At 45.8% G+C, this 27,315-nt stretch overlaps 1 long non-coding RNA gene across 4 annotated transcripts; it reads left to right on the top strand.

Moving 5' to 3' along the window:
* The first annotated feature begins 871 nt into the window (after positions 1 to 871).
* On the top strand, positions 872 to 25,477 carry LOC116157168 (uncharacterized). 4 transcript variants are annotated; one of them, XR_010383668.1, is made up of 4 exons: positions 872 to 1,462; positions 17,655 to 17,792; positions 18,414 to 18,944; positions 24,262 to 25,477. It is a non-coding gene; the product is annotated as an uncharacterized LOC116157168 (long non-coding RNA). The 4 variants fall into 4 exon arrangements; XR_010383667.1 differs by lacking the exon at positions 872 to 1,462 and adding an exon at positions 10,200 to 10,274; XR_010383669.1 differs by lacking the exon at positions 872 to 1,462 and having other exon boundaries at positions 16,141 to 17,792; positions 18,414 to 18,467; positions 18,787 to 18,944.
* Positions 25,478 to 27,315: the final 1,838 nt, after the last annotated feature.

Here is a 27,315-nt window from a genome sequence, read left to right as displayed (position 1 = left end):
TTTTCAAGTCTCTTGTGCCAGACACTGTGTTATATTAGATACCAAAATCAAAGACAGAGTAACACTTCTTAAAGATTTAAGAGTGGAGTGGAAAATACAGACACGTTAGCAAATGTAGTATTTTCCCAGGGTAGTGGACCTCACTTCAGGGATACTCCCCACCCCCAACTCCAGCCACGGGCATCTGATGTCAGCTGAAAACTCACTGCGGCCTCCCTGGGCCATGTCTGGTTCCCCTCCTCTCTGGCCACAGTCAGAGTCCAGCCCCAGGTTATCCTCGTGGAGGTGTGTGCGGGGCTCTCTTTCCTCCGTGCTTATGAGGCTGTGAGACACGTCCAGAGCTGCCCAGGATCTGTCTTGAGCCCCATGGGGACAACCAACCCCAGAGAATGGGGACGAGGGGAGGACCTTGTGGATGTCTGGAGGAAGGGCCTTTCAGGAGAAGGGGACAAGGGCAGAAGCCCTGCATGTTCTAACAGAAGGTCAGCGTGGTCCCGGAGAAGGGCGGGCAGAGCAGCAGGAGATGAGGTCAGACAGGCAGAGGGCAGATCACAGAAGCCTCTGAGGCAACGAATTTTACTTTGAATCTTACTTTGAGAGAGAGATGAGAAGCATGGATTGACATTGTCCAACTTCTGCTTTTAAAAGATCGCTCTCTACGTGGAATATCTTGTAGGGGGTGAGCAGAGACGAGAACAGGGAGACCAGTGAGGAGGCACTGCCAGCCCAGGGAGAGACGTGGACGGCTTGGACCGGGAGGTACTGGAGGAAGTGAGGCGTGGTTGGATTCCAGACATACTTCAAAGGTCGAGCCAATAGGATTTTTTTGGCGGACTGAATGTGCATTTAGAAGAAAAAGAGGGGAGGGAGATGACTCCAAGGGTTTTTCCCTAAACAGTTGGAAAAATGGAGCTGTCATCTGAGATGGGGTAGGTGGAGGAGGCATGGGAGTGGGTAATCGAGGGTTCAGTTCTGGACAGTGGCTGGCGCCCACATATAATTACTATTAATGATACCCTGGCAGGGCAAGTTGTTAAGAGAGCATTTTTAATACCAGTTATTTTCCTCTTTGTCACTCCCTGGCATTTCCTCCCCGTCCCTCCTCCCAGCCTCGTGTTAGCATCGATAACCTTCACATGTGAGGGATCAATGCACGTGGGGAGGAGCGGAGAGGGGAGGCCCCCACCCAGGTACTCCAGTTACAAAGCCTGGCACAGCGAGCGGCGAGACACCACCGTGGGTAGAGCTCTTCAGCACTGGCTGCTCCCAGGGAGACAGCAGCAAGATTTTCTTCACCTGGCCTCTCTCTGATCATCAGTAATTGCTCTTGGGGACCGAGCAGACATGAGTCTAATCAGTCAGGAGTGAGTACCTGGCAGGTTTTGCTGTCTGATATCATGAACTCGAGAGGAAGCAGAGCGGGTTCTGCTTTGGGAAGGTTAGAAACATCTCATGCTAACAGGTAAGAGAAAGTTCTCTTCGTTCTTTGCTTTTTTTTTAAACGTCATAGAATTTTCTAGAATTCTGCCTGGGGTACAGGCAGAGAGAGCTGCCTGCAGTAAGAATGGGTACTATAAGGTAACTATTTAAATTGCCAAGGAAGCAGGTTTTGCTCCCCAGGAGGAAGGCAGAGGGAAGCTTGCCCATTCATTGTGGAGCTGACCACGCGCCCCCTCGGCCTGGCACGAACTTGGGTGCAGCAGTGCGCTGGGCTCAGCGTGCTCAGCTAGCTGTTGCTATGGAATTTCGTCCTGCAATCAAAGCCTCTGCCTTGATAATTTAATTGCACTTTAAAAAAAAAAAAAAAACCTTGAATTCGAGTAAATCCTGAGAATATCATGAGAGCTTTTGATTAATGTAAAATTAAAGCTCTTTCAGAAGCATTAATTGAATAAAAAGAACACTATTCAAAAAGCTGTAAGGACGTCCCAAGCCATTTAAAGATATACAGTCATTATCTTAAAATCTGGTTAATTAAGCTACTGATATCAAACATTTTGACTTCAGAGTACTTTATTTATGTTTAAGTTTCTATCTCATCTTCTTGTTGCCCTGACCCTTTGGTATCTATTTTTATTTCCTATTGACCTATCCTGAATCTCTTCTTTTCCATGTTAGCTGGCAAACAAGCCCTAAAATATTTCCAATTTCATCTTTCTCAGCATCCTTCTTGCTGGCCAAGGGTGGGTGAGATGTCATAATTAAAAGCGATCCAAAAAAGAATATGAAAACAAATATGTGTATGGATATGTATGAGTGAACTATTATGCTGTACACCAGAAATTGACACGATATTATAAACTGACTATACTTCAATAAAAAAAAATTTTTTAAAGCATTTGTGTGGGAAAAAAGTGATCCACTCCTTCTGGGATAGCTGAGATAAAACATGCTTTTAGGTTGGCAGAAGAATTTGGATTTTGAGTATCGAAAGAAACAAATTGTGAGCATGATATGAAATTAGTATTAAGATTGACCAACAATACACTTAAAAGATTGGGAAAATGCTCTTCCCCCCAGCAAGGTAAAAGAAACCATTCAGTTAGGGCCAAGCACCGCCCTCAAGGCCCTTGGCGTGATCCTGTTGCCAGTGGGCATGGGTTACCTTGCTCTCGGTCTTGTGAAACCACAGGGACCAGCTAGGATGCTTAGTGCCTCGCAGGGGTCATGGAAGACCCACAATGCCCACACATTAAAAAACTGATTATCTTACAACATACATTTGTCGGTAGAGGGTACCCCAAGGTTGGTTAATTCAACAATGCAAAGGTGTACCTGAACACAGATATTCTTTCCATCCTCGGTGTTCAGGCTTTTGGGCTCACATATGTCCTGTTGCAAGATGGCAACAGCATCTCCATCCACATCTGAGGCAGGAAAGGAGCTCAGTTTTCTCCTTTCCTTCACTTTTTAAAAGCATGAGGACCTTTCCCGTAGTCAGCCAGTGGACTTACATTCACACATCTGACTGGCCAAAGTTGTGTCTCATGCTCATGAGTAAACCTAAACCAGCAAGGAGAGCAGATTACTGTGGTCATCTTAAACCCCACGATTCGTCCCCCCGAGACTAGGGAGAAGCCATGCCTCTCGTGGTGGGCAAGACCCCCAAGACCTACCCAAGGCAGAGTTCCGTCAGCAGGGATGGGGAGAGACAGCTGCCGGGCGGGAACGACGGGCGAGCAGCAGCGTTTCCTACCACACGTCTCTGGTTTTCTTCCCATATCCCAGCTGAGCCACTTAGTCCCCTTTGCTTACTCCTCTTCCCTCTGCCTGTCCTCGAAACACTGGAACCCCTCAGCACTCGGCCGGGCCGTCTTCTCTCCTCCATGTGTGCTCTCCTCTCAGCCCTGTGGTTTTAAATGCCATCTACATGCTGCTGATGCTCCGGATTTATATCTTCCACCCAGACCCTTCTTCTCTGGGCTCCGTATTTGGACATCTAACTGCACACTTGATGGCTCTACTTTCATGTCTCAGAAGCATCCCAAACGTGTATGTCCAAAACCAAACTTTCTATTTTCCCCCAAACCAGCCCCTCTCCAGGCTTTCCCATCTTAGTGATTGGCACCTCCATCTGCCCAGTGTCTCAGAACAGATGTCTGGGATGTCTTGATTCGTACCTTCCCTAACTGCTCATGAAAACCACTCTTCTTTTATTCAACATGGCATCTAGCGTGCCACTCCCACCGTAAGTGTCCAGCCCACAGTAGGTACTCAAAAAGTATTTGTTGAAAATGATCAAGTGTGCTTGTGTGGTACATACTTGACTGGAGAGTGGAAACATGGAGGTTTAGAAAGAGCCTGAGCATAGTAATATGTCGCATTCTGATAAAGATGTTCGTATGGGAGTGAATTGAAAGAAACATTGACAATACTTTCTGAGAATTATAATGCCACTCTTCCTCCCCAGTTCAAGCATAATCCCACCAATCTTTTGACAGGACTCCCATGGGCACTAAAGGGGTAGAGATGAAATCTTACAATTTACTTGGAGCTTCTCTCGGATGTATTGGCCTCCTTGTGGCTCCTGTCGCAAAGCCATGTTTGATGGCACGGTGCGTAACAAGAGCCCAACATGAATTCAAATGGTGATGCATGATCTGCACTTTCTCTCAGTGAGGCTTGCAATCAGTGACCACTGAAACAGAGAGCAGAGGGATGCTCCTTTCTTTCCCAACATCAGTGACACTGAATGCTGTAATGTTTGAAAGATGGGGGACTTTAACAGCCAGGTACTGCTGCGTAATGAGTACCTATAAAATCTTGGTGGCAACGAGCATTTACTTCCCATTCGTCTGCAGCTTGGTCAAAGCAGCTCATCTGGGCTGGGCGCTGCTGGGGCGCTGCTGGGGCGCTGCTGGATTTGATTCTGGTGGGGTGGGGAGGGGTGACTGCTCCACACGTATTCATTCTGAGTGCTGCTGAAGGGGCAGCGGCTGCCCAAGGGAAGTTCTTCTCGCAGTGATGACAAAAAACACAGAAGGGCAAGTGGAAATTCTTGAAGTCTCTTAAAGCCAAGGCTCAGAACTAGCACACTGCCATTTTGGCTAGTCAAGGCAAGCTATAAGATCAAGCCCAAAGTCAAGGGCAGTACACAATGCCCTTTGTGGGACGGTCTACAGAGCTACAGGGCAAAAGGCGTGGATACAGGGAGGAGGGATGAGCTGGAACAATAGTTCAGTCTGTCCGAGTATACACTACACAACAAAGAAAGCAGAAGAGAAAGCTTGGGTTCAGCTCGAACAGATCAAGTCAAGGGTGGGGCTGCCTCTCCCTCTGCTCTGTCTGCTCTTCACTGCAATTCACACTACACCTTATGGTCCCTTTGAAATAGACTACCCAGTGTAGGCCCCATCCCTCTCAAATCCATGCCGTTTTTTGTCTATTTAGTAACACCCGGACCACGTCCCAGGCTGGTGCCCGCGATGATTTCTTAGTACGGCTGTTATGGGAGGCATTTCATTTCACATCTGCTGACACAATTTGCTGTCTCTCTAAAATTAAAAAAAAAAGAAAAGAAAGAGAGAGGGAGATTCATACTCTGACGGCTGTAAAGGATAATGAGTAATTTATTCAGAGCTATATACAAATCAGACTATCGTCTTCCAGACAGAATCAATAATATAATTTTAAGCCCACACACATTTACAAATGCGAACACTCCAGCGCAGCTGGGTTGCCATGGGCAACCAGGGCATGCCAGCTCGTGATCTGAAACAGGCCGATGTCTCCCAGCCTGGTAAGCACATTCTGCAGACAGACTCCAAGGGAGCAGAGGATGTTAGTGTTGGCTCTGATCAGGCCGCCGCACAAATGCGCCCCTCCGATGGTTTGGATTAGTTCTCATCTGAACTGCACTGCTTTTTCAAACTCTTATTTGCACAGGGCTTCTTCAATATCCCGTCTGTGTCTGTGTTGAAGCAGGCTGGGGGGTGGAATGGGGAGGCGTGTGATGGAGCCGTGTGGACTACAGCAGGTGGCATGACTCACACCCCAAAGCTCCTGACAGTCTGAGGTCAGATCAGCAACAGGCAGGGCTCAGGTCAGAGGCCGGGAGGCAGGCTGACTGGTCAACTGGAAAGTGGGCCCAATGGGCCTTCCCCAAAAGGGGGCCTGATCAGATGTCGAGAGCTGATGTATGTTGGTTGGAAAAATAAGAGGAAGAAACAGGAAGGCATGAAGTGGAAAGTGAAGGTGGTTTGGGCAAACGCAAACACTGAGAGTGGGGTGAGGGGCAAGTAGGTCCTTCAAAGGGCTGGGGGGAGGGGGGCACACAGGAATGAAACATGATGGTTCCATTAAACATGTCGGTACAAACCTAAATTCATTGCCAGGAGAGCCTGTCTTAGCTCGGGTGGCCATGACAAAACGCCATAGATTGGGGGCCTTAAACAACAACATTTATTTCTCACAGTTCTGGGGGCTGGAAGCCCAGGCACTGGGTGCCCGCATGGTGGGGCTCTTGCAGGCGGCTGTCTCCCTGGCTTATGGACAACCAGCTTCTCTTTGTATCCTTGCATTGTGGAAAGCGATGTCGCCTTTCTTGTGTCTGTTTTTATAAAGGTGGCAATCCCCTTCGTGAAGGCTCTACTCTCATGGCCTTACTACTTCTCCAAATATCAGCATATTGGGGATTACGGCTTCAACATATGCCTCTGGGGGGACAGGACACAAACTACGAATTATGGGATGTTCCTCGTGAGAGAGCCACTGATATTCGCAAGAACCACGAAAACATTTCATTAAGAATGAGGAGATATTTTTGATGATACCATAACATGACCTGTCCCCATCCTGCTGACTAGTCTTGGTCAGATTCAAAGAGCAGACCGGTAGAGAGCTCTGGGCTACACCCTACACCCACCCCAGAACTCCTCCTTGACTTAAAACTGAGGCTTCTCCCTCAGCTTACACACCTGCTACAGTGGGGAGGTGCCTTGGCTGGGGACAATGCGAGCAGAAGGTCTTAGGTGAGACCAGCACTGGGTGTTCCTAGACGGAAGGAGACCCAGAGCCTAAAGGTGTGAGCTGGGGTGGGATCCCATCAGGAGAGTCTTTTTGCCCCTAACTTTCTGTGGTGAGAACATTGAAGTTCTTCTCTCTTGGCAAATTTCAATTATACAATAGAATGTCATCAACCAGAGTCACCGGGCTCTACATTAGATCCTCAGTCCCTGGTCACTTTATAACTGAAAGTTCCTATCATTTGACCAACCTCTTCTTATTTCTCCCATCTCCAGCCCCTGGCAACCACTGCTGTGCTCTGTTTCTATGAGTCTGACTTTTGTTTAGATTCCACATGTTAAGTGACACCTGCTGTATTTGTCTTTCTCTGTCTGGCTTATTTCACTTAGCAAAATGCCCTCCAGTTTCATTATTCATATTGTTGCAAATGACAGAATTTCCTTCTTTTTTAAGGCTGAATAATATTCCATTGAAGAAATATGTATCATAAACATGTATCTATCTATATATATATCACATTTTCTTTATCCATTCATCCATTGACAAACACTTAGATTGTTTCCATTCCTGGGCTATTGTGAATGATGCTGCTAATAACAGGGGAACATAGATATCTCTTTGAGACAATGATCTCATTTCCTTTGGATAAATTCCAGAAGTGGAATGGCTGGATCATTCTATTTTTAATTTCTTGAGGAACCTCCATACTGTTTTGCATAGTATCTGCACTGTACTGCTGGTGGGAGTTCATACTCCCACCAGCAGTACACAAGCGTCCCCTTTTCTTCACAGCCTTGCCAGCACTTTTCTCTCATCTTTTTGATATTAGACATCCTAACAGGTATGAGTTGAGAGGAGCTTTAAAGTGCAGCAGAAAAGTCAAAAAGCACCTGCGAGATCACTGGGTCCTACCACCTCACTTTATGGGCACAAAAATTAAAGTCACAGAAGTTAAACGATTCGTCCAAGGTCAGAAAACCAGAGTGGCAGTTGTGTAGAGACTGTGGGGCAGTGGGGCCCCTGGCTCCAAGTAGAGGGATGGCTTGAGGAAAGGAGACTTCGTGAGAGGGGAATCTGAGGTCAGCAAGGATCAGGGTTGAGAACAGCAAATGTCAGGGAGGCCCAGAAACCACTCATGTTAGCAGGATAACAGGAGGATTGAATGACTTGAAGACTGGGCAGATAAAGAGGATGGTGGCTTTGGATTCCGGGGGTATCTGGTAGCCAAGGAGCAATAGCTCAAAAGCTTCACTCTGAAGCCTCATCGTTCATGCAACTCAGCTCCCTCCGCTTGTCTGTTTCTGTCTGTCTGGCCACCATTTCCTGAACATTTTCCCACCACTTCCTGAACCCTTTTCAAAGGCCCTAACTTAAACACCAGGAGAGAGACTCACACTGGCCCAGCTCATCTTTTCAGTAGTCCTCAGTTCCCCTCGTCTAATCAGCTGTGGCAAGAGGATCAAGTCTACTTGGTCAGCCTTTTGTAGAACAAAAAGAGGCAGGGCTGGACATGATGATGATGATGATGATGATGATGATGATGATGATGATAATAATAATAATAATAATAATAATAATAATATAGCTAACACACCTGGAGCACCTACTATGTGCCTTTCACTGCTCTGAATACTTGACGTTCATTATAACACAGACTTTGCTTTTTACCCTATGACGTGTGCACCAGAATTGTGAGCATTTCAGCTGGGGACATTTAATATCAGAAGCCATGCACCTGTATCTCCATACTCTCCCACCCCAGATAAAAGGTTGTGTGTCTCCAATGCTTCCACATCCTAACCTCTTCTCTCCCCTTCAGCATCTTCCTCCCGGCCACACACACACCCTGCAGAGGTTCGGTGCTCCCACTGGAGCTTCGTTCTCAAAGTGCTTCATTTAAATGCCCGTGGTCCGAAACCATCCCTACTCCTCCCCCCCAACCCCATCCAAATCCTGCTGCTCTCAGCTCACCTCCGGCTCTCGCCCCTCTCTTCACCTGACCCCAGAAAGCCTGATTTGTTGTGCAGGGCCTGCCCATATTAGAGAAGCCTTTCTCCACAACAGATATTATGTTATTTTGGTCACAGTGAAATAAAATTTCAAGGCACGAAGAGTGAGAGAATTTTCAAAGAGTTTCGCAGGCTCTGTGGACGCAGTTTCCACACGCAGCATCCAGAAGCAACACCCAGGATGCTCTGAACGGGGCCCTCCGATCCCCCAGGAGCCCAGACCCCAGGGAGGACCCACAGTCTGCCCCGGAGCCTGAGGACGGGTCTCTGATAAGATAACTGTTTTGCTTTTGTTCCTCTACCTGGAGCCCAAGGACGGGTCTCTGATAAGATAACTGTTTTGCGTTTTGTTCCTCTTCCTGGAGCCCAAATATGGCCCAATGAGATGAAATGAGATTACAAACTTCTTTTGCCTTATTTGGTGACCAAAGGGATGGGTTTCTCCCTAACCTCTATGTTTCAAAAAGATCCGGTAAGCAAGATTTTTCAGTCAAGGCAGTTTAAGCAAGACTCTAGCAAGTGCTACTCTCTCTGAGCACAAATGCAAAAGGGCACAGTTTTCAAGAAAGAAGTCTCAAATCTGTTATAGCCTTTGTTCTTTATGGTGGAAACACTTCCATGGAAAAACCAGCAATCTCAGTCACCTCTGGGGACTTTCCTGAGCATCCCCCATAACAGTGTTGTTATGTGTTGTCAAATTAATAGTAATTAGGATTATTGCTCAAGCAACTTATTTATGTCTAATTGCCACACGCTACAACAAAAATGATCGTGACAGATTTGCTTTGTTGTAAGCTTTATTTAATTACAATCCTTCACTTACACGGATTTTGTCTTAATAGTTTACTGCTTACTTGTTATGTTGTCTGCTCAGAACCGAAAACATGTAAGAAGCTAGTCGTTCTGGGGCTGTATCCGGGGCTCTTCTTTTTCTTACAGCAGAGTGGGAAGGACTCGGCTTGATGTCTTCCGTCTTGACCATCGAAGGTAGAGATCCTGCCTCCACATCCCCAAAGTCCTTTCCCGCTTTGGCGCCACCTCTGAGAAGCTGGCTTCTCAGAAGGGACTTGCATGTGGGGTCGTGGGCAGTGGGGGTGAAGGGGGACCCAGGCTCCTCACCGAGACCCCTGACCGGGCTGTCTCCGCGTGGGGTCCGGGCGGCATCCTGAACGCAGCGGCGATCCTGGGGGAGCCAGCGATGCTTCGAGCTCAGACCTGCCCCTGCGGACCTCGGCCTTCGGGGGAGCAGGGGCTGCGGAGAGCCGACGCCCCGGCCTGGCCGCTGCGGGCCCGCCTCACCGGGCGGAGGACGCGCGGCCCCTCAGTCGGAACCGAGGACCTGGCCCAGGGGAGGATGCCGCCCCACCGCGCGGACCCGGCGCGGAGCCCGAGGGCGGAAAAGGTAAGGTGCGGGGAGGGGACGAGCAGACCACCTTCCTGAGCCACGCATGTTCTCAGACAGGGCTTGGAACGGGGCTGGAATCCCCTAGGGTCCCTGGCGCAATGATCGTATTTAAAGCCAGGGTCCCTATCAGGTGTGCTGTGGCCCCCTCCCCCTCCCACGGGAGACCCATCGGCTGTTTGCTGCCTCCTAACCGGCCCTCGCCGCGTGCACACACCTGGCGGAGCGTCCCGGTGACCCACCGTGGCCAGTTTCTCCACGTGTCCTTCCCCCTTCTCCTTTCCATGTCTACCAACATTTTCCTTTTTTAGGTCCAGCTCCTTTCCAGTGTCATTCTTTGCTTTCCAAGGTCACGATTGCCTCTCCAGATAAATTGGATTCATGCTAATATGTTAAGGGTATGAATGAATTCCAATTAATCCGTTTCGTTTGATTTTAATTCAGCAAACTTTTTATGGAGCAGTATCATACACCGAGCCCCAGAGAAAACTCAAATTTAAACAAAACATAGCCCCTCAAGATTTTATACAACCAATACAGTTTTTCCTCAAAGGAAGTAGTTTAGAGAGTACCGAAGTGAGATTTTTAAGTTTTTAATAAGAGTATACTTATGCTAATGTTCACTGGAAGTCTAACAAGCACATCAAACCCATGGTTCCATGATGATTATTGTTTAGAATGAGGCTAAAGAAGGTAATATATACAATAAGCAATCTATTTGAAGAAAAATATTAAGTAAATGACACTGAAATGACAAAAATCAGTGCAGGCGATGGACTCATGACTAATTTTCAGGAAGCAGGAGCTCCGTAAGAGAGAAAGATGTGTATCCAAAAGACAGGCGCTCCTGACGGGGAGACGGTGGGGAGGGAGGGAGAGTACTGCTGGCTTGGGAGACAAGGAGGGCTTCCGGGAGGAAGTGGCATGTGAGCTGGGCCTTAGAGGATGGCCAAGAGTTTTTCCAAGGTTATACGAAGTGGAGCCACCCCCATGGAAGAAACAGCACATAAGACGTACAAGCGATTGAAGTACGCTGGCCAAGAAGCAGAAATGGGATGAATGCCGGACAGGAAGGTTGGAAATGGATGATGCGGAGTTAAGACTTGGGTTTTGTTCTTTTTGCCATTGTGACCCATGCACATAATACAACAACAGGAGCTTTCCTCAGAGCAGGGATCTTCATAGTGCTTTGAGGATGAGATCAGTTAATGGGTCAGGAGACTGACTCGCTGGAATATGATTGGCATCTAAAACTGAGACAGACAATAGTTAATATCAGAGGGCGTCTTCCAGAAGCAGCATGAGCAGTGCATTGGGAAACTTTTGCTTCCTAAGTGTGCACCAAGTCCTGATGTCAAATGGGTCAGAAAAGTCTGGAGCGAGCTGCCCCCGTGTGATGAGACTTTCGGCTGCTGCAGACCTTCATGAACAATCTATTTCTGGGCCCCTCTCAAGTCAGTGCATAGAGAGTTCAACCTGGGAGGTTCTACTCTGACCTCTGCTTTGTCTATCAAACCCCTTTTCAGTCCTCCAGGATTCCGCCAGAAAGTTTCAGTCACCGTCAGAGGATGTGGGGCGTTTCATGGTTGAGGGTGACTTTTTCACTGACTGCAACCAGCCTGGGTTTTAATTCTTTGCTGATTGGCTTACCCAGTTTGGAAACTGCAGTGACCCAGGACACAGTGCTTGTGCCGGGCTGTGTTTGGCAGGGGACCTCTGAGGCCTGAGGCTCTTCGTCGCCAACTTGGAGTAGTGATGCATCTGAAGCTCCTGGCGCAGAGTGTGTGTGGGCAGGTGCAGAATCAAGGCTGTGCAGGAGGGTGTGGGATGATGCCACTTCAAAGTAAAAGGCATGGCTTCCATGACATATATTTAAATGAATATATGTGGGAAAACAGGCACACAGTAGCTATTTTTAATGTGCATTAAAACTATAACAGCCAGAGTTGCTCATAGAGTCCTGGCTTTGGATATAGGAGATGAAGACCTTTTTGGCTCTACCACTGACTTCCCTGGTGACAGCAAGGAAGGTGGGCAAGAGCCCAGGGAAGCAGTGGGTGGCAAGACCAGCCCATTGTTCATAGTTCAAGTTTATCATCACTTTGTCTCCAGACTGTTGCCTCTTTGAAAGTTTCATCTTTGAGGGTGCCAACTTTGTTTCCGCACCACCCTAGGTCAGCTCCTTCATATAATGCTTGTTCCTCCCTCAAGACCTGCTCTCAGGAAAAGATCTAGAAGTTTCTTAGTAGACGGATAATAGCTTAAATTGACCTTTGCAGAAGTTTTTGTGCTTTAGCAAGTCTGAGGACCTCCAAGCAGGGAGGAGGCTTGAGCTAGACTCGCATTAGTCAGTGAGTGGAGCATCTGCCAGGGCAGATAAACACACGGTTAAAGCACAGCATGTAGGTGGCTGCCATTCCATCAATGCACACACTCAGATTCGCTCAGTGCCACTTAGAATCAGGTTTTTAAAGCTGGAAAGAACCTGGTTAAGATTTCTTCCCTTAGTGATAAAGAAACTGAGACCCAGAGGGATAAAGTCAATTAAGTGCAACTGAACACCTACTTTTTGAGCATCTACTGTGTGCCGGACACATGCTCCACACAAGGGAAACAATGAATGTGACTTGGTCGGGACCTGCCCTTCATCTTCCCAAGGTCACATGGTCCATCTGTACAGACCTCGATTCTGCAGGCTGCTCTGTCACTGAGAGTGGGCAGCCAGGGCACCAGCAGGAAAAGATTCTTTAATTTGGTAGAACTGCGAATAGTGACTTGTAAAAGGTTTCTATTTATCTTCTATCACAATCCTCAGTGAGAACCTGTTAAGCATATATGTACACACATGCTATAAATTGTATATACACACACACACACACACTCACACATAACATTTTGTGAAATATATATTATATATAATATATATATAATTTATAGCATGCATGTGTATATATGTTTAACAGATTCTCACTGAGGATTGTAATATAAAAGAAAGTCATGATTTACAGTACATAACATTGGAAGGGGTGATATTTTAGGCATACATGCCAATCAATACATAAGTGAACAGATAGGATATTAGTTATCTATTGCCACGGTGATGCTGCTGCTTAACAAAAAACCACAAAACCTCAGCGGCATCCAGCACTAACCACTGGTTCCTCACATGCCTGCAGAGTCAGCTAGACAGCCCTGTCCCCATGGCTGGCTGGCTCACACGTCTGGAAACCAGGAGGCTGCCAGCTGATGTAAGGTCTAAGTGGCTGGGCAATGTGTCTTCTAGCAGACTAGCTGAGGCACGGTCTCATGTTGATGGCGTGAGCGAGAGGACATGCTCAATCATGTAAACATGTTTTTAAGCCTCTGTTTGCTCACATTTTCTAATTTTTCATTGACCAAAGCGAGTCACCCAGCTAAGCCCAGAGACAAGGTAGGAAGCCATTGTGAGTTACCTGGCGAAGTATGCAGGGCATTTTTTTTACAATTTATCACAACAGTGGGCAATAAAGTTGGATTTGCTTTGTCGATCCCGTTCCCAGAATATTGGCCTTCCCCTCTCTGATCTTGGTTTTCAACATCTGGTGCCTAGAACTCCAGAGGATATTGTGAGAGCCTTTTTTTTTTTCCTTTGCAGGCTAACAGGTAGAAAAGATACAGGTGTTTAGCAAAGATGTGCCCTCAAGAGATAGACTAGAAAGGGGACACTGGACAGGAAACAGGGACCTGGCATCTCCCAGCAAGGCAGAGCTGGGGTGGAAGGCAGCTAGGAAAGAGGGTATGAATGGAGTTACAGGAGGGCCCTGATGGCAGCTGGGAACATCCCCATCCTCCCAACTGTGGACTTGGTTCAAGGGGAAAGTTTCAAACAACTTGTTCCAGGAATGGGAAGAGTCAGTCCCATTTCTAATGCAGAAAGAATCTAGATTTCCAGTCTCAACACTAATCAGTAAGCTGACCTTAGGCAAGTTACTTACTTCTCCGGTCCTCAGCTTTCCGGCTGCAAGGAAGAGGGGTGACTGTGAGGGGCCTAAGTTCCCTCCCAGCTCAGTCCTTCTCTGTCTCTTTCTCCATCACCTTGTTCTTGGTACAGACACGTTGTGTTCTCACTCCTCCCTACAGTGCTCGTGGCAAACAGAGCGGCTCCACCCTGGCTTTTCCCTGCCAAGAGCCTCAGAATCCTGCTCAACCTGGTACTCGAGCACTCCAGCTGATGTGCATGCTCCTGCCAGGGCAGCTCTGCTGCATTTCTTTGCTGAGGCGGGAAGAAGCACTTCCCTTCTCTGTTCTTTTTTTTAACCATGAGGAGGCCATGGAATCTACCCAAGCAGCTGGGAAAGCAGCAAAATACTCATTTTAGATTAATTTAGGGAAGCAAGCTGGGAAATGCTCGGGCTGCTCTTTGCAACAAATTTGGATCCTTTTAAAAGCTTCAATAAGCTGTGGAATATCCCCACAGTGGGAAGGCTTTAATACTCACTGAAAGAAGGGAGAAGATGTGACTCTTCAAATGTCACCACACTTTTAACCATATAACATACAACCATGTAAGCATAACCAAAATAACAAAGCAAAAACACCTCCAAGTGAAGGGGCCTTTGAGGTTCACTTTTAGGCGACCAGCCACTTGGGTTGAAACAATCCACTGATTTTTAGATTCTCTGGAGAGGAGACATGAGTGACAGTGGACATTAGCAGTCTGGAAGTCCACACCCCTCCACCCCACCCATCTGCCTGTGTTCTCTTGGGAGCTGGCCCCAGAGCTGGCCGGGGACCTGGGGCAGAGGCAGGGCAGCAGAGGAGAGTTGGCGAGCAGCACAGATCACCTGTGCTGGGATCCTGGTTCCAGCACCCACTATTTGTGGGAAGCCAGGCAAGTTATTTGGCCTCTCTGTGCCTCAGTTTCCTGATCTGTAAAATATGGACCCTGATAGTATCTCCCTCAGAGTTGTTATGAAAATTAATGGAAATGCGCACATGAAGCACCCAGCAGCTGGCTCATAATGAATTCCAATAAAGGTTAGATGTTAGTGGCATCCTGCCTAAGGTTGCCTTAACTTCCTTAAAATTGAAGCAACTTTCTGAACTTCCTGTTCCTAAGATGGCTAAGAAGACAATCTTTTTTTAAGCCTCAGTTTATTGTGCATTTGAGAGTTCCTGGCAGAATCACCCAGGCCTTTTTTTCTTCCCCCTCTTCTTCCAGTGGTTATGTGATTATCTTGTTTCCCCCAAGAAAAAGATTGCTTTCACAACCTGGGTTCCTGTAACTGCCCCTCTTCCTCTTCATCAGGACGATCCGCCTGGGAGCCTCTAGCTGTCCTCACGCTCTGAAGTTACTGTCCTTTTTAGACTCTTAAGGCCACAGGATCATAGCTCTCTACTTTCTGAAGCTATAGAGACAGCCACACAAGGAACAGATTTTCAAAAGGACACTTTATCCGATTAATTAGTCAATTCCCTTGTCGTAGATGTGAAATTACCCCTAAACCATCCTGACTGAGGAGACTCAACAGTGAGCCGCGAAGAGCTGCTGGGATGTAACAATAGGAGAGCTCATTTGCAATGCAAATGAGCAACCAGCAGGCAAACAAACCCCTATGGGAAAACCACTCTAATCATAAAACACACCCCCCCCCCCTGCTTTGGGGAGGCTGCAGTGTCAGGACAAACAGAATCATAGCCCTGTGAATCCTCGCCAGTATAGGATATTAGCGAGTTATCCAGGTAGTTTTTTACGAGATTGCATTTGAATACAGCAAAATGCATTACTGGGCAATCGATAATATCTTTAAAACTTGACTCCACAATTGTGGACTGAATTATTTATGCTTGTCCCTATAGCGATGATAGTTTGGAAATAAAATAGTCAGGCTTTTCTCTGTGTTTTTATTTGTAGGAAAACAAGTCATTCAAGCTTTTTACGGATACAATGTGACTAGCTGTCGATGGCAGTTACAAATTTTCAAGCCCTGCCAAGCACAGGAGAACCCAGAAGGGACATATGTTTTCTCTGCTTTGTGTTCCAAATTTGCCTTAAAAACATGCAATTATGTGAAGGCCTGATTTATAATTTCAAGGAAAAGCACAATAATGGCTCTATCTCGTAGCTGCGTTTCTCCAAATCGTATTTATATTACTGCCTTTTCAAAAGAAGTTGGCTAATGATCACTGGATTTTTCGCTTTCCATCATGACATGAAAATTTGATGAGGTCTGTGAGATTTAAGAACTGATTTCTTAGGTGCAAAGGAAATTTAGTTAACATTGTTTGGTACTGCAGCCCTGAAAAATCTTCTGTGGTTATCTTTCATCCACTTCCTTATTTTTGTGTTGAGTGGGAGAAGGGGCTGTGTATCTACAGCCAGGAGGCAAAGATGGAATAGAATGACCAGGAAAACAAAGAGGAAACCTGAAGGCGCGGGAGGCTGTAGGTGTCTTACAAGTGCAGGGAGGAGGCAGGGTGTTCAGGATGCTTGTTGGATGGCTCTGGGGAGAAGTTGTGAAGCGAGACAGTGAGGCTTTTTGGTCACATTTTATGCATAACTGAAAATTGCTGTAAAGCCCTCTATAAATTATATAATCACTGACTTTGATTCCATGCCCTTTGTTACTATTTTTAATAATGGCTTTTACTTCACTCTCTCCGAAGCATTTCTAGTAAATTTATGGAATGAAGAGGAATTAGTCTCTTTCTGGATTGGGGAGCCCCCTCCTGGGAGGTAGGCAGTTTTGGGTTTGTTTGTTATTTGTTCTTTTTGAGTAATGGAGGTAGAGAAAGGTGCAAGGCCAATTTCACTTAATAAGGTTCTTAGTGGACAAATAATAATCATTGTATAGAGTTTCAGGAAATTTTGAAGCTAAGAGAAAAAGATATTTGGGGACAGTGGAAAGATAGAAGTTTGTGGCAAGGATAACATTATAGGCAATATGTTTTGATTGCTTTGTACAAATCTAGAGTCACCACTTTGTTAGTTTAGGAATATAAACGTCTTATGTAACTTTCAGACTCACAGAGTATTTATATTGTATATTTAGAATTGTAAAGGCTCAGAAAAATACAGTAGGAAAAGTTGAAATAATACCATGTCTTTCTCATAAAATTCCAGTCTTAAAGGGAATAATTTTCAAATTCTTAAAAAATTGTTTCACCCTCTGGAAGCCACATCTAGGGTGGAGGATAAGAAGTCACATGCCCTTAGAGGCCCCATCTTCTTTCAGGCCTCCGATTTGAGTACACTTGTCTCACACGTGTCATGTGTGCGCCTGGTATGCGCCTGGTGTACTCTCGTCTGCTTTTTTGGATGCTGGAGAAGGCTTAGTCTAAGAAAATGTTGAATTCATTTGACAGCAATATCTATTATCAAGGAGGAAAAATGGCTTTTGCATTTGCTGGAATCACCTGTCAGACATACTTGAATACTGTTGGGGTCTTTTTCCCAATCAGCTCTCTGCACGTTACCTCCTGGGTTCAGGTCTTGCCAGAGGAGCCCTACGGGAAAAGTTCAAGCGGAAACTTCAGCTGGAGTGCTTTCTCATTCTAGAGCCAGGTTTCTAATTTTCTCCCTCAGTGAAAGCAAGTTAAAAAAGAATCATTCAGTCACTTCAGACGATTTGAAATGTGCGTCAACTTTTACAAAACGGTGGATCTCCCAAGAGCTTTGGTGTCAGTTTGAGTTTTATGGTAAAGGCCACTACCTTGGAAGCTTAGGGGTGGTCATAGAAATTTCAGAAGATGAGCCCGTTGGGGAAATAGCCAATTTCCTCCTTCGCTGTCTTCCTTAGGCCTCATGAGACGGTGCAAGAACATCAGCACTTAACTTGACTCTACCCGTTGGTGACAGTTTATTCATTCAAGCTGGAAGTTTAAGGATTTTCATTTATAAAAGCCGAATTGTTGAGATAGAAGCTAAGAGACTGGAGGTGAGCAAGAGACGTCCCCTGGTGATCTGTTTATTGAGTGAAGGACAGGTGACTACAAGGTAACCAGTTTCCCTAACACCAAGAGTAGCAAGAACTTCTAGTCATGGCTTCAGAAAACTACCCCAGAAAAAAGGGCTGCGGATCAGTCCTGCCAAGACCTCCTCCTGGTTCAGCCTGGGGTGAGAAGGAGTGGAGAGCAGAGGGTGTGGCTAAAGGCAGTTCTCACGCACTGGCCTCCCAGCAGAGAGAGCATCTTTGGAATCTGATCCGCCAAAGTATTTTCAGTCTCCCTTCTCTCCTATCCGTCCAGCCCCTGATCTTTTCTCTCCTGAGTCTGTCGTCTCCCCTCCTCCCACTACCTTGCCACCTCTTCCTTCCTTCCAGCCCAGTTGAGCCCAGCCTACCCCAGAATTTGGGGCTGAGGAATCAGATGAATTGGAGGAGAGATTAAGAAAACGAGAGACCAAGAAAATGAGGGTTGGCATATTCTAAGCGTTACTTCGAGGCTCAGCTATCCCAATCTCATAAAGAGAGGAATTATGGGTTTCCAGAAATTGCATTTTATGGGCATTACTGTTAGCATTATATGTTTTTAATTTATTTTCTTTTTGCTTTGGCAAGATCGAACATCAAGTGACCCTTGAAGAGCTACAACGCTTAAATGCACTCTTTCAGGTAGGAATCGAGCAGGTGAGCTTTCTAAATAATCATCTGGGTAATTTGATTCTCTTTTTGATGGCTGATTTTTCAGTGAAAGTACAATCCTTTAACTCCTATAAAATAGCAATGAAGAGTAAATTCTCTGTAATTGTGACTTCTTAATGGATTTGGAAACAAATTGTGAAAGCATCAGAGAAACGAACAAAAAGGTAACGTGTTAGAAGTTGACAGAGTTCAGGTAAGTCCAATTAGACATTCAGTTCTTGGGACTCTTGCTCCCAGACTAAACAAAATGCAACTGTGTTCATAGCTAATGATTCTTTTTCCCTCCTAGGAGTATGAGAAGAGAGAAAGACAGCTGCTGGATATGGAAACTTTCAAATACATAATGAAGCAGAGCATGAGGTCACAGAAGAGAGTAAATGGGTTTTATAAATGTTGGAGCATTGCGACCACAGTTAAAGCGTTAACCCTAGGAACCAGTTAGGCTTGGTGAGCTATCTGCGTGATCACACTCAGCTCTGAACTGTGATTTCTGCCGAGACCCAGACTGAACAGCTTCTATGGGAAAATACTTTTAAATTACTCAGTACATTAGACCAGCAAGATATTTAGAGACTTTTCTGTAAAAAGAGAAAAAAGCTTTTATTAGATCACTGGTTGTTTCCAAAGAATTTGGGAACTTCTCCCATCCCTACACTGCTGGAATTAAGTATTTTAGATATTCTCTCTGCCATCTTGGTTAGCCTATTTTTTTAGCCCAGAATATGAAATTTTATGGAATATCTTAGTCCCTTCAGGCTGCCGTACAAAAACCCATAAAATAAGTGGCTAGATAGCAAGCACTTGTTTCTCACAGTTCCAGAGCCTAGAACTGAGGTCAGGGTGCAGACTTCTTGTTGGATGCTCCCAGGACAGAAGGATCTCTTTCGTAAGATCACTGATCCTGTTCTTGAGGGCTCCATGCTCGTGCCCTGAGCACCTCCCAAATGCCCCACTTCCTAATACCATCACATTGGGCATTAGGGTTTCAGCATATGAATTTGGGGGTACACCAACATCCAAACCATAGCAATGAATAAGGCTGTATTCGTAAGATAAAGAACACATTAGAACAGGAGATGCTGTTTACGCTCCACTTGCTAAAGTGTCATGATTACATCGTAAATTATAAAAAAAAAAAAACCACTCAAGGTAAATCTCGACAATTTTGTCCCTTGAGTTTGAACAAAAGCCCACCACTGTCAAACTGCAGGCTGCTGAGGTCCCAGCTGCCCCCTCTCAGTTACAAAGCCCTCGGGTTCGATGGTTGCCATGGAAGTTTAGGTGTTTAGAGTCTCATCCACTATGCAGATGTGATCATTAAATAGCACTTATTTTTTAAAAATATCTGCTCCATATGAGTAATATTAAACAAATAAACAAAACTTCTGTTGGGCAGAGAGAGGAGCGATTTCAATGGATAAATTATTAGATGTTTTAACAATATCCCAGATCTTTTTGACCAAGCAGTCTAATTACCTACATTTTTAGCCTAGTCACTCATCTACTCATTCTCTTATCCTCTCATTCATTCACTCACTCACTCATCCATTCATTCAATAAATATTTACTTATGGCACAAAAAGTCAATCACGATGTGATCTCTGCCCTCAGGGAGGTCAGGGCTGGCTTAGCTTTCAGCCCAGGTGCTATGGGAGCATCTAAACCAGACCAGGGAGCCAGGAAGTTCTCCTGGAAGAGACGAACCTTGGGCTGAGTTGTCAGGAGCACAATGTGTAGGCTGAGTATTTCAGACATGGGTGGCATCGAGGAATGGGGGTCTCACCACAAGCCCTGTGGTTTCCTTGGGGAGCAGAGAAGGTGATGCTCTATTTTCCTATTTCCATGGCTTCCATGTGCTGTTGTTCCCTTGCCTAGAATGTTCTCTTTCCATTTTTTACCTGAGCAATAATTATCTCTGGATTCTGATTTTTCTTTATATTTCGAGAATTTAGAGCCATGCCTGGCACATACAGGTACCCAATAAATGTTATTGGGAGAACAAAGGACTTTAAGGCAGTGCAGTCATCATAGACTCAAAGGAATCTGTTCTAACTTCCCTAGAAATAAGTAGATGCTCCTCTTTTAAGCTGGTGGTGGTCTGCAGTTACCTGTAGCGCAGAACTGATCTTTGGCATTGCATTGCTGGCTTGCTGTGACCCCAGAGACAGTGACTACTGCGAGGGCAAGTAACACGTCTTTCAGGGCTGAAGCCTCAGCATCTGGCACAGGGCTTGGCGAACCGCTGACGCTCACTCTGTTTTTATTCAGTACGTGAGTCTATGTGAGGAGGAAGTAGTCCAGTGTCCTTCAGCATCTCACGTAATCATACTGAGAAGGTAGTTCCCCGCCGGGGCAGAGGCTGTTCATGCAAACACATGCTCCCCACAGCTCTGGGCTGATGGAGGAAGCTGGGTCTCTCTGGGCAGAGCCACAGCGCTGCAAGGCCAGGGCGAGGCCGTGTGGTGGCCTGTGCACCGCCCGAGGGCCCACTCCCACAGTGACTCACAGCGCTGCACGGCCCTTGCCTGATGCCACCTGGTCTGGAGCTCCAGGCATCCAGGCAGACCCACACCTCTCCCAGGCTCCGCCCTGTGGTGACAGGGGTGGTCCAGGTGAGCAGCCCGAGCCTCAGCAGTGGTTTCCCTCATCCTGAGCTTTTTGTGTTTCCTGTTCCATCTCTGATCCCAGGCTCTCTGGAAGCCGTCCCTCTGGGTGTTTTGGTTTGTTGGGACTTTCATTCCAAAAATATTTGTTACCAGTTATGTGTGTGGTATTGTCTAGTTGCCATGGTGATGTCTGCGCTGGCAGCCATACCCAGGAATGTGCGATGTCTCCTTTGGAACGTGACTTAGAGGAAGCTGGGGCTGAGCTTAGTCCCACAGCCAGGGCCTGTTCACAGGACCCCTACCCTGGCACGGGGTATCAGCTCACCAGGGGGCAATGCCCGTGTCTTGGAGATCGGGCATCATCTTATTTCCTCCATTTTGGTGTCTTTACCAAGCAAAGGCATACACCCCTGGGACTTACAAGAGGAAAGCCAACATCTCACACTCCCCAAAATAGACATAAAACCTGACCATCTCTCCTGAAGCTGCAAATTATGGAATCCAAGGGTTTGAAAGAATCTTAGAAGTCACTTAGTATGTAAACTCTTCAATGCACAAATTCTCTTCTCTGCTAAGCCAGGAGCCAGCATATGCTTGGAAACTTTCAGGTAAAGGAAACTCAATACCTTATAGGTTACCCATTTCAAGGCTGGAGAGACGTGACCTTAAATTAAAAATAAGTTTTTTTCCCTTTCTGAGCTGAAATTGGTCTTTCTTGGCATTCTACTCATTAGCCCAACTTCTAATCTTATGAATCACTGTATGAATTAGGCATTGCACCAGAACGAATTATCACAAATTTAGTAGCTTAAAACTACACGTATGTTATCTCACAGTTTTTGTAAGTTAGGAATCCAGTCATGGCTTAGCTGGATTCTGTGCTCCAGGGTGTCTTGTGAGGCTGCATCAAGGTGGTAGCTATGCTTGGATCTCATCTGAAAGCTTGACTGGGGAATGATGCACTTCCAAGGACACATGGTTGTTGCCAGATTCAGTTTCTTGCAGGTTGTTAGACTAAGGCCTCTGTTCCTCACTGGTTGTTGGCCAGAGTCTGCCCTCAGTTCCCTTCCACGTGGGTAGCTCACACCATGATAGCTGGCTTCCTCAAAGCCAGCAAGGGAGAGAGCGCCCACCAGGAAGACGGAAGTTATGATCTCATGTAATCTAATCACAGAAGTGACATCACTTCAGTGTTGAGGTACTGAGACCCATTGGTCCCAGGCAAGTTACTCAAGGAGACGGTATTTCATCAGCCATGAGCACCAAGAGGCAGGGACCATGGGGTCCATCTTCTAGCCTGCCTGCTACGGCCACACAGAGGAAATCTGCTCCCACACAATGACCCTTCTAACACTTGAACATAATTTTCATGACTTGCACATCTTTTTGTCTTGGCTACGCCCAAGTGAGTAACTCCCTCACGAACCGAGTCATTGTCCTCAGAACCTGCTTTGCTGTTTATCTCCAACTGGGGCCCCTAAAGACAGGTCAGTTCTCTAGCTGGAACTGACCAGGGTGGAGTGGGACCTCCTGGGAGCGCAAGCTTGGGAGACACGCAGCTCCTCTTACTAATTAGGGCCTGATTTCAAAAATAGAACTTCTAGGAGCCCAGTCTCTCACTGGGGAAGAGTTTTGGTGTCAGTGCACTGAATTCAGATTAATAGTCCTATTAGTGTTCTGAAGCAAACATTCCAGAGAGCTTTAAGCATTATGCATTTTTGAATGTGAAATTCATAAACTGGAAAAGTAAAGCTGTCCCCTTTCTCCTGTATCCCTTTACCCACCAATCCAGTGAATAATTTACTCTATCAAACAGATTAATTTTTTTCCTCTCCAGAATATTGAACAAATAGAACAACTTTTCATGAAAATAGACTATAAAGCAGTGGGCAAAATTCAGTGGGTAAGTTGGGTGGTGTTATGTAACTCAGACTTGAAGTTCGTAAGGGAAACGTATGAGATGTTTGCTTCTGAGCCTTTCTGTTGTTCCCTGTGCCCCTCAGTGCCTTTGCCAAGTGGAAGTTGAACCAAGGGGACACGCATGTTTACAATTTAAAAGTTCCTGTAATGTCAGGTTATACTTGGAAGAGTTTAACTAGGAATTTCAGTAGCTAAGGCAAGTTCCAAGAAGGCTTTCCTAGCCAGGGAAGGAGGATACACCTGCCACTTTGCCCAAAAGCAAACGTGGAACAGCAGTGAGCAAGAAATCCTGGGCGCAAGCGCCACCTGATGCTAATGAGCTCACTGACGCATCTAACGGGTTTAGAACAGGGACAGCCACAGAGTAATTTCTCAACAAATATTATTATCATCATCACTATCAATGTATCCCAATATGGGGGTATCCCAATAATGAGGAGCTGAGGCAACTGCTTTTAAAATTCTCTGCCATTGTGCGTCAGTATCCTTCTGCTGTTCTAGGATGAATTAAGTTCTAAAGTGACAAGCTGAGCGGTGGGACACCTCTATTCAGACCTCAGAGCAGCTCCCCAACCAAATCAAATACAAGTGTTTTCACTGTCATCTGATTTGAAAAGGAGCAGTCAGGACTCCAGGGAAGGGAAGGGGAGACGAGTGAAGTAGGGCTTTGGGGGAAGTGGAGAGAAAATGGAGGTGTTCCCAGGCCCTGTGGGCACCCCCACCCCTGCCCTCCCACCACAGGCCTGCTTTTCCCTGCATACACTGCTGAGATTCGAAATGAGGCATACATCCTGGTGGGTAGGACCAACAGACCAACGGGTGCTCAAGTCTCAGGCCAGCCACTTGCCAGTTGTTTAAGGCTATGTAACCTTTCTAGACTTGAGTTTCCCAATTTGTAACATGAAGAGAACAATTACCTATCTCATCCAGTTATCTCCAGGATGGAGGTGAGGGTCCACATGGCCTGGAACAGGGTCTATGCTCAACCACCACCACCATTGTCACCTTTAGAGGAAGGGACTGGGCCCGGAAGGGAGCCCAGACCCTGGGTAGCAGTCCAGCAGGCCCAACTCAGTTATCAGCCCCGAGTGTTTGGCAGCCAAGTCCACACCAGTGAACTAGGTCGTACTGATACTTATGTCATGTCCAAGAAAGGATAGTCGTGCCTGGATGATAAAGAGAATTTCGGAAAGCCAGAAAGACAGGAGAGGTTTAATGAATTTTCTTTGATTCTCCAGGATGGCTTCTGCACATATCTGCAGCTCGTGTATTCTGAGCAAGCTGATGCTTTGGCTCGACAAAAAGAGGTTTCCTTCCAGCTGCCTGCTGTGCTGCAGGGGCTGTCATACGGGGGTCCCGTGCTGCGCATTCTCTCCGCAACTGATGACACCTTAATCATGATCAGAGAAGATGGAGCCATTTATTTCTGGTCCCTGCAGCTGAAGTTGAAAAGAAGAAAGTGGGTTTTTGTATGTGATTCTCATTTTCTAAGGATGCTGAGTGCTCCAGTTTGATTCTATTTGCTATTTTAAACTGCTCCTCAAGTGGCATGATTACAGAAATTGTGTCCTTGAATATAATATATTCATGTTGGATTTTGCCAGTCTACGGAATGCAAATAAAATATGATCTCTATATGTAGCACAAGATAATTCTTCCTCCTGCTTCTAAAATCAGATGGAGTGATGAATTACATGTGACTCCATCATGTAATTTACCATATATCTTAATGAATGACAAATGGAAAAGAATTTTCCATTTTTCTCCCTGTTAATGGTTATTTCAGTTTAGGTGGCTGTGCTAGGGTTTCTCTTCAGAGAACTTAATGAATCACAGAATCAGAACCTCAGAAGGCAAGAAGCATTTGGGAAGTGCGCTTAGGACAGGAATAACAATACCTGACCCATTCCAGAATATAATCTGTCTTTTAAGTCATTGTTTCATTATCTCATTCAATGAATCGTTGAGCCCTTGTTGCTGCTCAGGCTCTGTGCAGGGTGCTGAGAATACAGACACCCATTCCTGCCCTCAGGAAACTTACCATCCACCCTGGAAGATACAGCTAAACTATACCCCTCAGGCTGCCAAATAAGCCCTGCCTAGAGAGAGGGGCTAAAGTTGGCTCTTCATGCTGATGTAGCAAGTTCTCTTTACAGGCAGACCTTGTTTCATCGCGTTTCTCTGGTACTGCATTGGTCGCAGACTGAAGGCTGTGGCAACGCTGCATCCAGCAGGGCTATCAGTGCCATTTTCCCAACCGCAGTTGTTCACTTTGTTTCTCTGTGTCACATTTTGATAATTCTTGCAATATTTCCCAATTTTTCACTCTCATTATATCTGTTATGGTGACCTGTGATCAGTGATCTTTGATGCTACTATTGCAAAAAGATAACTACTCGTGGAAGGCTCAGATGACAGTTAGCATCTTTTAACAATAAAGTATTTTTAAATTAAGATGTGTACATTGATTTTTAAGACATAATGCACACTTAATAGACTACAGCACAGTGTAAACTTAACTTTTGTATGCACTGGGAAACCACAGCACTCATGTGACTCACTCTATTGCGGTGGTCTCTGGCACTGAACCCATAATATCTCCGAGATATTCCTGTACTTGAGGGCAAAAGTCAATTAAAGAAAATTCTAAAATGTTAAGCATGCATATTACGGACCAGAATAGCTTGAGACAACTGAAACTGTCTTATCATTAAAAGGGCATTTTTTTGTTCTTTTCCACCATTCAACCCTGTAGGACAAGTCCATCATTCGGAAGCTCAGGTGGGTGACGGATGTCACCAGCATGCCATAGTACAACAAACTGATCCTGGGGACTGGGTGACTGCCTGCAGCTCTTCCACCGGGAAGTGAGTAATTGTTGGGCTATGAAATTCATTGCCATGTGTAAGTTTACACAGATACATGCATGTCTGTGGTAACAGGATAAAGTATGAAGCCCTTTAAAAAAAATACTAGAACTCATATATCATCAAAGCTGTCATGCAAAGTCATCACTTTGTTTAGCCTGTTGCAATAATACTGTCATTACCCCAAGCAGAAGAGGCCCTCTTTTGGAATACTTCCAGAGTGAGAAAAAATGTCTTGTTACCTTTTAGTGCCCTTTATTTTAGATTCAAATAATATTCCTATTTTATTATCCACCAAAATTCACTCCAAAGTGCTCTGGCCTGATTCAAAAAATTAAAATCCACAGTAAAAAAAAAACAAAAAACAAAACAAAGAACTACTCACTTTTGAAGAGCCTCAGAAGAATGGGTCCAGGCTGGGAAGGTAGACCCTGAAGGTTTCGATGGCAGCGAGATGAAAATGAATGCGCTGCCTCCCGGGCGCTGCTTGCAAATTCAGTAATGGGCCAAGACAAGGGAGTGCAGCTTGGTAGGAAGGAATTTTGGAAAATTTCAAATCAACGGTGAAGCAAAGCAAGTTCAACACTGGGGGAGGGTGAACTGTGACCTGTGAGCGGGTGGTGTCCTGGCTGAGGAATCAGGCTATTTAGCAAGGAACTAGGGGTGTGGCTAAATGAGGGGGCGGGGCTTGACGGTGGTTCTTTGCCTACTGACTCCTCCCCTCTCCTCTGACCCCTCCCAAGCCCAGACTTGTCTCCTTTAGCAGGACCTGGTTCCCTCCGCTTCAACCACCTTAGGGAGCAAATGGTTAATACAACCTCAGATCATCCAGGCTATTAAATACAATCAAATTTAATGTTAAGTTTAATTATTAGAATATATTTATTAATATATTAAAATACATTAGTAATAATTAATGTTAACCATTAAAAAGCAACAAATTTGGATTTATAAATTCAGCCCAGCTTGATTTTAGAAAGCACACTCAGTAAATTTATTATCACGTCTTTTACACACATAGAAGTTCAGAGATTAAAACAGTAACTTCCTAGAGACTCTATGAGCTGGCAAATCAGAAGATGAGGCAAAGCATATGACCCTGGCAGCGGGGAACCACTCTTGAGCTGCATGGCAGGTAGAAATGAAATGGAAAAAAGATGTTTAACACTGAGGGCAAGGCAAGTCTTTGGAATTTAGGGAGTGCCCCTGTGTGCTCCATGCAAACAGGCTGAAGCAGTAAGCTGTTTTTCTTACAGCCACAGACTTGTCCTTCTCTCGGTCAGCTACAGGGTCGACAAGCTAGCATAGGAGGGAAGGGTCACAAGAACAGGTTAGGAAGGCAGAGTGAGAGGGGAACTGACTTAACCCCTTAGTTACAGAAAGAGGCCTCAACCCTCCACTTTGCAGATCTAATCATCTTTATTA

The sequence above is a fragment of the Camelus dromedarius genome, chromosome 13 (genome assembly GCF_036321535.1).
Source record: "Camelus dromedarius isolate mCamDro1 chromosome 13, mCamDro1.pat, whole genome shotgun sequence".
NCBI lineage: Eukaryota > Metazoa > Chordata > Mammalia > Artiodactyla > Camelidae > Camelus > Camelus dromedarius.
Note: the sequence above shows the minus strand (reverse complement) of the source record. Positions and strands in the feature narration are given on the sequence as shown.